This window comes from Toxorhynchites rutilus, chromosome 3 (genome assembly GCF_029784135.1).
Source record: "Toxorhynchites rutilus septentrionalis strain SRP chromosome 3, ASM2978413v1, whole genome shotgun sequence".
NCBI classification, from domain to species: Eukaryota; Metazoa; Arthropoda; class Insecta; order Diptera; family Culicidae; genus Toxorhynchites; species Toxorhynchites rutilus.
The window spans coordinates 168,530,259-168,540,985 of record NC_073746.1 but is presented as its reverse complement, the minus strand read 5'-3'; the positions used below and the strand labels follow the sequence as shown (position 1 = coordinate 168,540,985).

Below are 10,727 nucleotides of genomic sequence, written 5' to 3'. Positions count from 1 at the left end.
AAAAACAAAACATTCAAACCAGTTTTGCCGTTTCGTTTGCAAATGAATCTGTAGATAACAGCTGTTGTTGAGAAGCGCATGAGATCAGTGTCTGTCCGATAATCGAAATTTACATCGGCTCTTTAACGCATGGGAAGCGGTAATGAACGGTTAATAATAGCGGTGGGATTAGGAAGCGTCGATTTGCTGGATTTTGTGATTGATTGATATTTTTGACGGTTTGTCTGCCTAACTTTTGAAGAACTCTTTCAATAACTCTCAGAAATTATTGATAAGAATTTTGAATCAAAGTTTTGAATTTATAGAATTTTTTTTCTAATCTAATAAATTTCTAAGCCTTGCGCATACTGGAGGCGTATCAACTACATAGGCTGAAAAGTCCCGGGATTTTCAATGAAAAAACAATCGTTTTTTGGGCAAAGTTGTATTTATTTCTAAACATAGTTTCCTTTAAGGGCAATACGCTTGATATAGCGAGTTTCCAAGATTTCGATTCCATTTCTGTAGCATGAAACGTCTTATTCTTCGAAACATGCTTGTCAACCACTCTGCAGACTGTCTATTGAACTCAGGAGTGTGGTAATGGATCCACTTTCATCCATTGTCACAAAACGTCGAAAGAAGTCCACTCGATTACGCTTCAACAACGCCAAACTGGCTGTTGAATCATCAACGCCGACGGTCAGCAAACGCGGCACCCATCGCGCGGATAGCTTTTCATGTTCAAAATGTCGTGTAAAATGTATCCTACTCGTGCTTTTGAAATGCCTACGGCCTCAGCTAACTCACGTAACTTCACTTTACGATCGTTCAAAAAGAGTCGATGCACTTTTTTTACGATTTCTGAATTCGTAGCCTCTTTTGGCCTTCCAGAGCGAGATGCATCTGCGCTGCGGTGCTTTTTTTTTAATTCACTAAACCACCGATAAACTGTTGTTCTCGAAGAAGCGGAAGTGGAATAACATTTCGTCAACCACTGCATTGATTGTCCGGGAGTTTTTCCCATCAAAAAACAATGTTTGATTAAGGTGAAGGTGGAAGCTAGCCATTGTAGTAGTATAGGTAAACCCACGTGTAAAAATGGGGTAATAGTGTTTGTGAGAGAAGAGCGAAGCACATGTAAATAGATCAATTCACTTATCAGACTGTGTGGCGCTTCATTGACACTGACAATACTGATTATACGCGAGCGTAACATGAGCAAATTTATAACACATGCGAATTGGGCCTCTTTTGATATTAACAAGTTCTTCCGCATGCTGATAATTCCTTCATATTTTCCTTCGTTGGTCGTATAGTTTTCACATATTCACGTTGGAGAGCCTTAACTCTTCTCTTCGTTGGCCGAGACATTTTGATTGAATGTAGTACTTTTCCGTTTATTGTTTTTGAAAGCATAGGCAGCCGTGGCAGTGTTCCGAGCTCTGCAATACAATTTTCTTACCCAATGTTGAAGTTGCTAAAACTTACATTATAGACCCATTAAACGTAAAAACACAATTTTATTCTATTGATTTTCATGATATGAAACGCTATGACTCAGGAATAACATTTTATTGAGTGGTTTTGATAGATGTTTCGGTGATGTTGTCTGGCATCAGTGTCGAAAAAATAACGATGCTTTCACCAATACAAACAAAACCATTGTCGAAGATTGAAAAATGAAAATTTAACTTTCAGAGCACTTGCTCGAGTTTTCCGACGTTGTTCACTATACAGTGCGACAGCAGATGAAAATTTAATATCTTGTGAGTAATCGATTAGAGTTTGGCTGATATTACTTCATGGGAAGTGTGCGAAAATGATCATTTTCTCCACACTGTTTCGCAAAATTATTGATTTTCGGGCGAAGGGTGAGGGAGGGAGATGAAAGAAATGAGCGCCATTGTGGCAGCCATTTGTGGCTAGCTTCCACCTTCACCTTAAAATACGATGTTCCTCTTTTTCCATTTTCTATGCGAATGCTCAGGCAGTGACACCTAAACAACTGTAGTTTGTGATCAAATAAACGAAATGCCATGAAACTCTACACATAAGCTAGTGACAGATGAACCTCTCGAAATGAATCTTGCTCCTTTTCGTTATATGAACTTGCATCGTTGTTATATGAACAAATGGATTATCATGAAAATCACTAATAATAAAACCGTTTCTACAGAAATATTAATCGATTGTTTTCTCTTGTTTATTTAATTTGGCTGAATTTGATAAGAAGCCATCACTTTTCAGTGCATTCTAAAACTAAGTTTAAACAGCTATCTCCTTGCTTGTTGTGGATCATAATAATCATATCGCCAGGTGATGCAGATTTGATATCTTATGGTCATGAATGCTCCCTTGTGATGTTTGTGTGGCTCCTATAGTAAACAGATCCCAAACGATCCCTGCTTTTTTATATATTTTTTTATAAGATAAAGGGGAATTTAATCCTTCAAACCAACCTCTCTTCGAAACTTTGGGGATAATAGAATGTCGCTATTTCCCAAGTCGTCTGATCCGCTCTGATTCTGTGTTCTGATAAGTGCTTGCTGTTAGGGGGTCTCCGTAGCCACATTGGTTGCGCGTTCGCTTAGTAAGCGATCGATCGTGAGTTCAAAACTAAGGGCCCTCATTGACCATCTTTGTGTTGTTACAGAATAACAACGTTCACGCGACAATCATCAGCGACGAAGATCGATCCACGGTCGAAATAAGATCGATTCATCCATACGACTACTCTGCTCTGCAAGACACATCGGGCTGCTGTTCTAGAAATAACTCAACAATGATCAATCAACTGTCTCCGCTGTCCGGTCTAACTGGATAATGGAAGAACAGAAGGAAAACTCTTACGCCTAAATGGCTACTGTTTAAATGTGTACCATATGCAATGGCATAGAAGGGAATACTCTAACGCCGTAAGATGGCAACTGTGTAATGTGCTAATTATAGGTATGATAAACATGTGACATGTACACGATTAAAATTCGGCTCTGCTAAAATGCTAAAATGCTAAAATGCTAATGAGCCTAAAATAAATAAAAGGGATAACAAAAGTGCTTGCTGTGGGCATAAGTAGAATATTTCTTAATACGCATCGAAACAGCTTGTCCGACACAAAAACCATGACCATGAAGTAAAGCATCAAGTAAACTTCTGAAACATATCAACTTTATTCGTTAAATTGTTTACTATTTAACTCGAAAAGGCCTGGTTTAGATAGCTTACCATCAACACGAATGAACAGTTAGAAGTGCAGCGAAGTACTTCAGAATCATTTACTGCTGTTTTTCCATCAAAAGCAATGATTGATGAGTAATTTGGCATCAATTCATAAAATTCGAAAGGTTATGGTATGGTATAATGAATAGAGGCTCCAGATTCTGGACTGGTCAATTTGTTTACCAAATCAAAACCCTGTCAGGAACTTATGAGGAGTGATCGGACGAATAGTAGATGCAGCTTACAAGCAGTATGAGTCATTTGAAGAGCCTAAACGAGCATTATCCTCTGCGTAGTACGAGATACACATTAAAACATGGCGCAGCATGGTCGTAACCACACCGAATGGGTTATTTGAACTGATTGAGAACTAGAGCTGACCTACGAATTAGAAACTTAACGTAATTCATGTGAAATTGACGTTAATTTTGCAAAGGAGTGAGAGTTTTTCCATCTGGTTCTATAGTTATGAAACACTGGAATTTTAGTTTTTTGAATGTTTCGCGCCTAAACACAACAATAAAGTTGAGTTGGCCAGTCTTATAAATGAAGATAGTTATTGTATTCCACACTATATACTTCAATTCAATTGACTTCTTACATATCTTTGGAAACTCAGAAAAAATGTGTGGTTCTATGGTTGTGAAACGTAGTGTATTACAAAATAGCCATTCAGGCGTAAGAGTATTTCTATGTTATCGATACACATATCGCCTTTTTCGGCGAAAGAAGTCACAGTTGGACCATACACAGTCGGACTGTTGATATGAGGCTTCTATCATTGTGTTATTAATAGTACCAATTACCGATGCAGCAGACCGTAATGTGAGCGATAAGGGACTGGGATTACCGTCTCATGATGATTGTTGCGTGGACGTAGCAGCTAGAATATCCCAGAAAAATGATCAATTGAGGGTTCTGAGTTATGAGCTCATGATCGATCACCTAGGAGCCAACTGTTTGTGTTTAACACGTTGAGTGCCACGGGGTTTTATAGCGACTTTCCCGTCATGCCGTGGGCGCGCCGGTATCGTGTACAGCAAATGCGAAGCGAAATTAGAATTTACTCGATGGAAATGTTTATTTAACAAGTTGAGTGCCATGTCAGTCATCGGTGACTGACATCGAGATTTCCGCTCATGTCGTGTCAGTCGCCAGTGACTGACAGTATAAAATATGATAATAAAGGTAAACATTAATTTTTTTTCAAGAAAACTTTGATGATTTTAATTGACACGTTGAGTGTCATGTCAGTCATCGGTGACTGATATTTTTTTACACATCGGTGACTGGCACGACCGGAACGGAATGCTCGATGCCAGTCACCAACTGAACGGAAAGCTCGGTGTCAGTCACCGATGACTGACATGGCACTCAACATGTCAATAAAAATCATGAAATTCTTCTGGAAAAAAAAATCAATTTTCACCTCTATTATATTTTATATTGTCAGTCACCGGTGACTGACAAGACCTAAACGGAAAGCTCGGTATCAGTCACGATCTGAACGGAAAACTCGGTGTCAGTTATCGATGACTGACATGGCACTCAACGTGTCAATAAAAATCATTAAATTCTTCTGGAAAAAAAACAATTTTCACCTCTATTATCATATTTTATACTGTCAGTCTCCGGTGACTGACAAGACCTGAACGGAAAGCTCGGTAACAGTCACGATCTGAACGGAAAGCTCGGTGTCAGTCACCAATGACTGACATGGCACTCAACGTGTTAATGAAAAAAAAGTAATAGGAATAAATGAATAAATTTCCCCTCTAATAGCATATAATATAACATATATCATAATGACGATTTGTGTAATATGCATTTGAAATCTGAAATCTCAAAAACGTAGTCCTACGTCAAAATGAAACCTGAATTTTTGAGTTTTTTTTTTACAATTTAAACATTGCTGAATAATGCAAACATACGGTGGTTGAGATTTCTGTGCCAAACAACATAGCTTGCATGTATTCAGAATGACAAGTTGTAGAATATGAGCAAATATTAACTAATTTTTTTAACAAAAATCCCCCGCCCGTTCTGAACAGACAAAGCGGAAATTGCATAAACATTATACAACGAGATCCCACCTCAGGTACTTCATTCATTATGAACATTTTGAAATAATATTTCATTTTGAAATAATATTTTTGAACATATGGTTAGAGGAGACGATGATGGTGCGAGCTGATCTGGAAAACGTCACTCTACGATACTGCTAGCTACGCCAACAATTCATGGTGGACATGTACGCGAAGGCAAGGCGCCTAGAAGTATATCCTAAGGTGAGGCCGTTTCGTCACTAAGTTGGTTTGGGGAGCGGTATATGAAAACAGTACTGAAGAAAGCAGAAGGGTAATTATTTGCTTGAAGCGTGAAAGAGACAGACTGATCAGGAGCGAGCTTCGGCACTAGCGTATTGTGTTTTATTTACAAATAAAACACAGTAGACTTCCAAAATGGCTGAAGAGTGCTTTTAGCAAGTTGGCCCACCTTAGGATATACTTCTAGGCGCCTTGCGCGAAGGTAGAGAGCGTACGACGGCGACACAATGAACAGAAGCGGCGAAAAGAAGAATAAACTCACTTGCAAGACGCTATCATGAGCAACGCCAACATATTGTTTAGGCGAATACGCAATGCAATGTCATGACACTAAAGCACGCGTTAAAACAAAAAAAAAACAAAAATTATAGATGAAAATTAGCTCTTTCGTATCAATTATGTGTTCTATGTAACAGAGTAACATATTCTCTGCAAGTAGGGATAAATCTTGAACGTCAATTGTTTCTAATAATGATTCTATGTAATGGAAAAAGTCTTGGCGATATATTATTTTAATATTATTTTAAAAATCGTTAAGATATGTAACGCCCGAGCGGTCTGGGGCACTTTTCTTTTTTGTTCTATCGAGAGAAACAATTGTTCAACTATCAACTCCTTTATTTTTTCTCTCTAATCCTCGATCCCTCTGTGAGGATGTACAGAACTCTAAAAACGTTAGAACTAACTTACTGGCTACCTGCTATGTGTAGGGAATTTTCAACTTGCACAGTATGGAAAGTTCCATCGTTCCTGTTGGAAAATCCTTGGTTGGATTCTCCCCTATCTTCAGTAGGAATCTTTCTTATTGTAAATACTTATTCATATTGAACTTATCTGAGATGTTCTATTCGTGGGAGAGGGTCACTGCATCTCCCCCTACTCAATGAGTTTTAGGGGAAACTAGAAGAGTTTCCTCTAAAATTGGTCTGTGAGGTTATTTTTATATATAACTGATTGTATATTATTTCAATTTTTGTGTGTTCTTCATTTGCTATGATATCTGTATTTATTTATCTCAACTCCCTCAATTCTGAAATTCCGCAATTCCAAATGAAAAATAAAATTATCATATCTCCAAAAAAATTCCCAAACAGTCTTATCGATCAACATTGTAGAGCCTTCAAGCTACATTGAAAATATTTCTCGCATATCCGCATAATTATTAATATCCCCTTGTTTATTCTTTCATTTATTCTTTTATATATTAGAAGAGTGTGTATTGCTCTTCCATTAATTTTTCTCGCATTTATTAATTTTCTTCGCATTTATATATTTTTATCTCATTTATATATTTGATCATGTAATTGTATCCCACATTTTCAGTTACTTCTGAACTTTCAAGTATGTTCAATACATGCATGCCCTTACAGGAAAGAATTCCCGGTTTTCCAGCCCTTCGATCCATTCAAAAGCTATGATTGCGATTGATGGACACATTCTTGTTAAATTGGCTGTAGACATATATGGCTGAATCTATCACTTTTTCTAAAAATCCCACTTTAAAGTGTGTTTGTGAAATTTGAAACCAAACCTGTTTAAATTATCGATAAGTACATTTCCCCATCTTTCCCTGTTCATACAATTGAAGTATGGGAGATATGATTGTGTTTTCAAAACAGAATAAACAGTTCTTACAGAATTGAATAACCCTAGTTTTTTTTCCTCGAATCTGCTGAATGCATCGTTTCAAATGCATCAGCGATTTCTCGTATTTTTTTAATAGTATACTTTTATCATTTTTTATATATTTTTTTTTATAAAAAAATTAAAAAAATATAAAAAAACATAATAAAATAAAAAATATAAAATTTTATAAAACTATCTTAATTAGGTGCCACTTAGCTTTATTAACGATTTCCTCCAACCAGAATCCTGCTAGAAGTTCCCCTTCTCATAATACTGGCTTCATGATAACGCAGCCAATCCTGCCGGTCTTTAGTCACCGCCACTGACGTATCCCGATATTACGGTGTTTCCCTTTTTTGAATACATCACTGCCATCAAACTGCTTCCATTTTAAGTTATTGCACTTGATCAACAGTTTTGCGTTGAGAGGAACCGTCTCTTCCACAGCATTGCCTTCCGTCACATGTTTCGTCTTCATTCTGGCTGTTGCGATTAGGCACTGTTGTAATATTTTTGTACCGTTTCGTTTAATCCAATCTGTTTTGATAGTTTCTATTCAAACGTTTTTTCACTTGGTGGGATAACCACTTCGATTCAGATTTTGGTTTTCTGGTTTTGCTTCCATACACTTTGGATGATCCAATGTCACTTGATCTGCTGTCAATTACGATCACTACTTAATTTTTTAACTTTTGTTCCACAATGTTTCTGATACTTTTTTTTCATTGATTATATTTTTGATTCGATTCTCGATTCGAATTTTCTTCTCACACTTTCGATTGAAATTGTTCCGTCACAAAAACAAAAGATCCTTCTTGATTCGAAGAATAAAATGCGCCGCGCACACTGAAATTGGTTGTCGATAACGCACTCGCGCTAGCATCCAAATAATCACTTAATGGGTGGGCTGCTGTCCCCACTTGGACAGCATCCCACCGCTGTCACCAAATGTAGCGCCCGAGCGGTCTGGGGCACTTTTCTTTTTTGTTTTCCTTGGTTGGATTCTCCCCTATCTTCAGTAGGAATCTTTCTTATTGTAAATACTTATTCATATTGAACTTATCTGAGATGTTCTATTCGTGGGAGAGGGTCACTGCAGATAAGCTCAGGAACATCTTCAGATGTTCGTTTGTTCTTTTGATCTTAACCAAAGACTGGTTAGTCATCATACTTGGGTTCGGGAAGACTTTTTTTGGCCACGGTGCAACACCATACATGGTAAAACCTTCACGTGTTTGCTCGATATACACGTGGAATTCATCCGCAATAGCATTTAGATTGTGTCCACTGTCATCGTATTTAAGGTTAATTGGATCCAAAGCCGAACCCGAAAAATTCTTAGAACAGAGGAACTTTGTAGAACATTCAATCATTATTTGAGAACCACAATATTCACTAGAAATAATAAAATAAATAATAAATAAATCTATATAATATACATGTAGATGTTCTTTCTACGCTTAACCCATTTTAGGCCAAGCGTTCAAAAAATCGACAAGCAACTTTGATAACATTTCATGGCTTTGGAACATTTCTTCGGTTTTGATATCAAATGATAGCTAAGTCCATTAGCTACCTCTTATTATCAATTTAATTCAATTTTGTATAACTTTATTGGGCAATTAATTCGGTGTAAAGCAACTAATAAAAAACAAAACCTTTTAAAATTCAAAAATATGTGAACTTTTCTACAGTATTACTTTGATAAAAGATCACACATTGTGATGTAGAAAAAATACCTTCTACAGGAACAATAAACCAGGTTTTAGACAATCGTTTTGTATGGCGATATTTTGATTTTTTGTCATTATCCGGAAACGTAGAAACGGATTCTTGAAGGTTGGGGTTTCTGTAACGCCAATAATCGAAATTAAACCAATGGCTTTTGTTAAAAAATATATTTTTGGGTCGTTAATGGGTTATTAATCGGTTCGGTCGTCTGTAGGAAGCAATCCCTCAAATGCGACCAGATTTGGCCAATAAATTATCAGTCGTGTTCCCCAGGACATGTAGCAGATTATTATGAATCCACCCTATATGTAGTCCGGAAAAAAATCCTAAGAGAAGATTATAAAAGTTGACTCTCTGAAAATTGCAAATGCAAATTCTGTATGCGTTGTTCCTAGCAGAGCTATATTAACCTGGAACCCATTTAATTTCACGCTCATTCATTGCTTTACTGCCGCATCAGCTACACAGATTAACACTCATCTTTTCCATATCGCAGATCATGATGTCCGTTTCCAAGAAGAAACGTCCCCACATAATGACGCACATCGGACTGGAACTACGAGAGGTAAGTGATTTTCATGTTTCACTCCCGCAGAACAGACAGCCGATGACGATAATTGTACGCGCTTGATTGGAGCTGGGAGAAATGTGTACGAACACATTTCACCGAAAGAATGGCTCCACATGATCCAAACTAGTTTTCAATCCGAGGCTGGAATCGTTTTTGCAACATGATGATTTGGGAACGTTCGAGTCACCATCGGAGTGTTGGTTCATCGTCACTCTGCTTTCATCATAAGCCGCACAGGCTTTATGAAGGAATGACATTGATGTGGCGATAAGCACCGCGCTCAAACGATTGATTCACGTTTTCGCTGATTGCTTTAGATATTGCCTCGATAAATATCAAGGATTTTCTGAAAGGTTGATGTGAAACATTTCTGTTGTTGTAGGTCTCGAGGAAAGCTGCGGATGGAATGATAATCTGTATTTCTGGTTCGAAAAGGCGTTAACAATGTTGAGTTTTTATATTTTACAATCCAATCAAGTTTATATCTCTTTCATAAGTTGAAGTGAATAATGATTTTGATTTGAAATATGAATAACACTCTGGTGCAACGGAAAAGTTTGAAAAAAAAACACTCAAACCGAACGTAACCGTCATGGAACATTTCTGTCGGCTATAATTGTTGTCTTTGAGTCGAGCATTGAAGAAAAAGCGGTCGAAAATTGATGACACATGGCCTAAGCAGCTTTGTAGCGCTTCCATTTTCATAAAAATGATTCCTAAGCTCAAATAACAATAACATATTACATGAATAAACAAACGACACTTTTCTATTCGGAATAAATATTCGCCTTCGCTTATTTATCTTGATGACAGCATCCGTATTTCCGCTCATTTGTGACTGCATTCCCGGTTTTTTTAAGCTTCGCCCCGGGAAGGGCAAAAGAGGGCTGCAATATTAATTGCGTTCGCGATTGCCGTGATATCATTATTTTGCTGCTTGAATCACCAACGGTCGATGGCCTTCAGTGAAAATCAACAGGTGGTAGGACCTGTCCTGTGTATGCGAAATGGATTCGTGCTGATTGCCACAGGTGTCGAACGTTTGGCCCAGGATGGACTAAATGTGAACTATGCATGCAGTATGTAGATAATTATGGTAATTGCAAGGTTAATTAAACGGTTGGTACACGGATGACAGAGTTATGTGTGAAAGCACATTTGGAATTTGGAGAATGTTTCAATTGGAGGTTGGTTCATTATCGAGTTGAAATTGGCTCGGAAAAAAATGTGTAATCTAGTTAGTCGAATCGATCGTCACATGAATGGTACAC

The 10,727-nt window shown here is 37.4% G+C and overlaps 1 protein-coding gene across 1 annotated transcript in view; it reads left to right on the top strand.

The window, feature by feature from the left end:
- The window catches only part of LOC129775509 (crossover junction endonuclease MUS81), a 34,742-nt gene extending 24,500 nt beyond the window's left edge, over positions 1-10,242 (top strand). Inside the window, exons 4-5 of the transcript XR_008742972.1 lie at positions 9,382-9,450; positions 9,839-10,242. The gene's annotated coding sequence lies outside the window, so the exon portion shown is untranslated. The remainder of the gene's footprint in view (positions 1-9,381; positions 9,451-9,838) is intronic.
- The last annotated feature ends 485 nt before the right edge of the window (positions 10,243-10,727 follow it).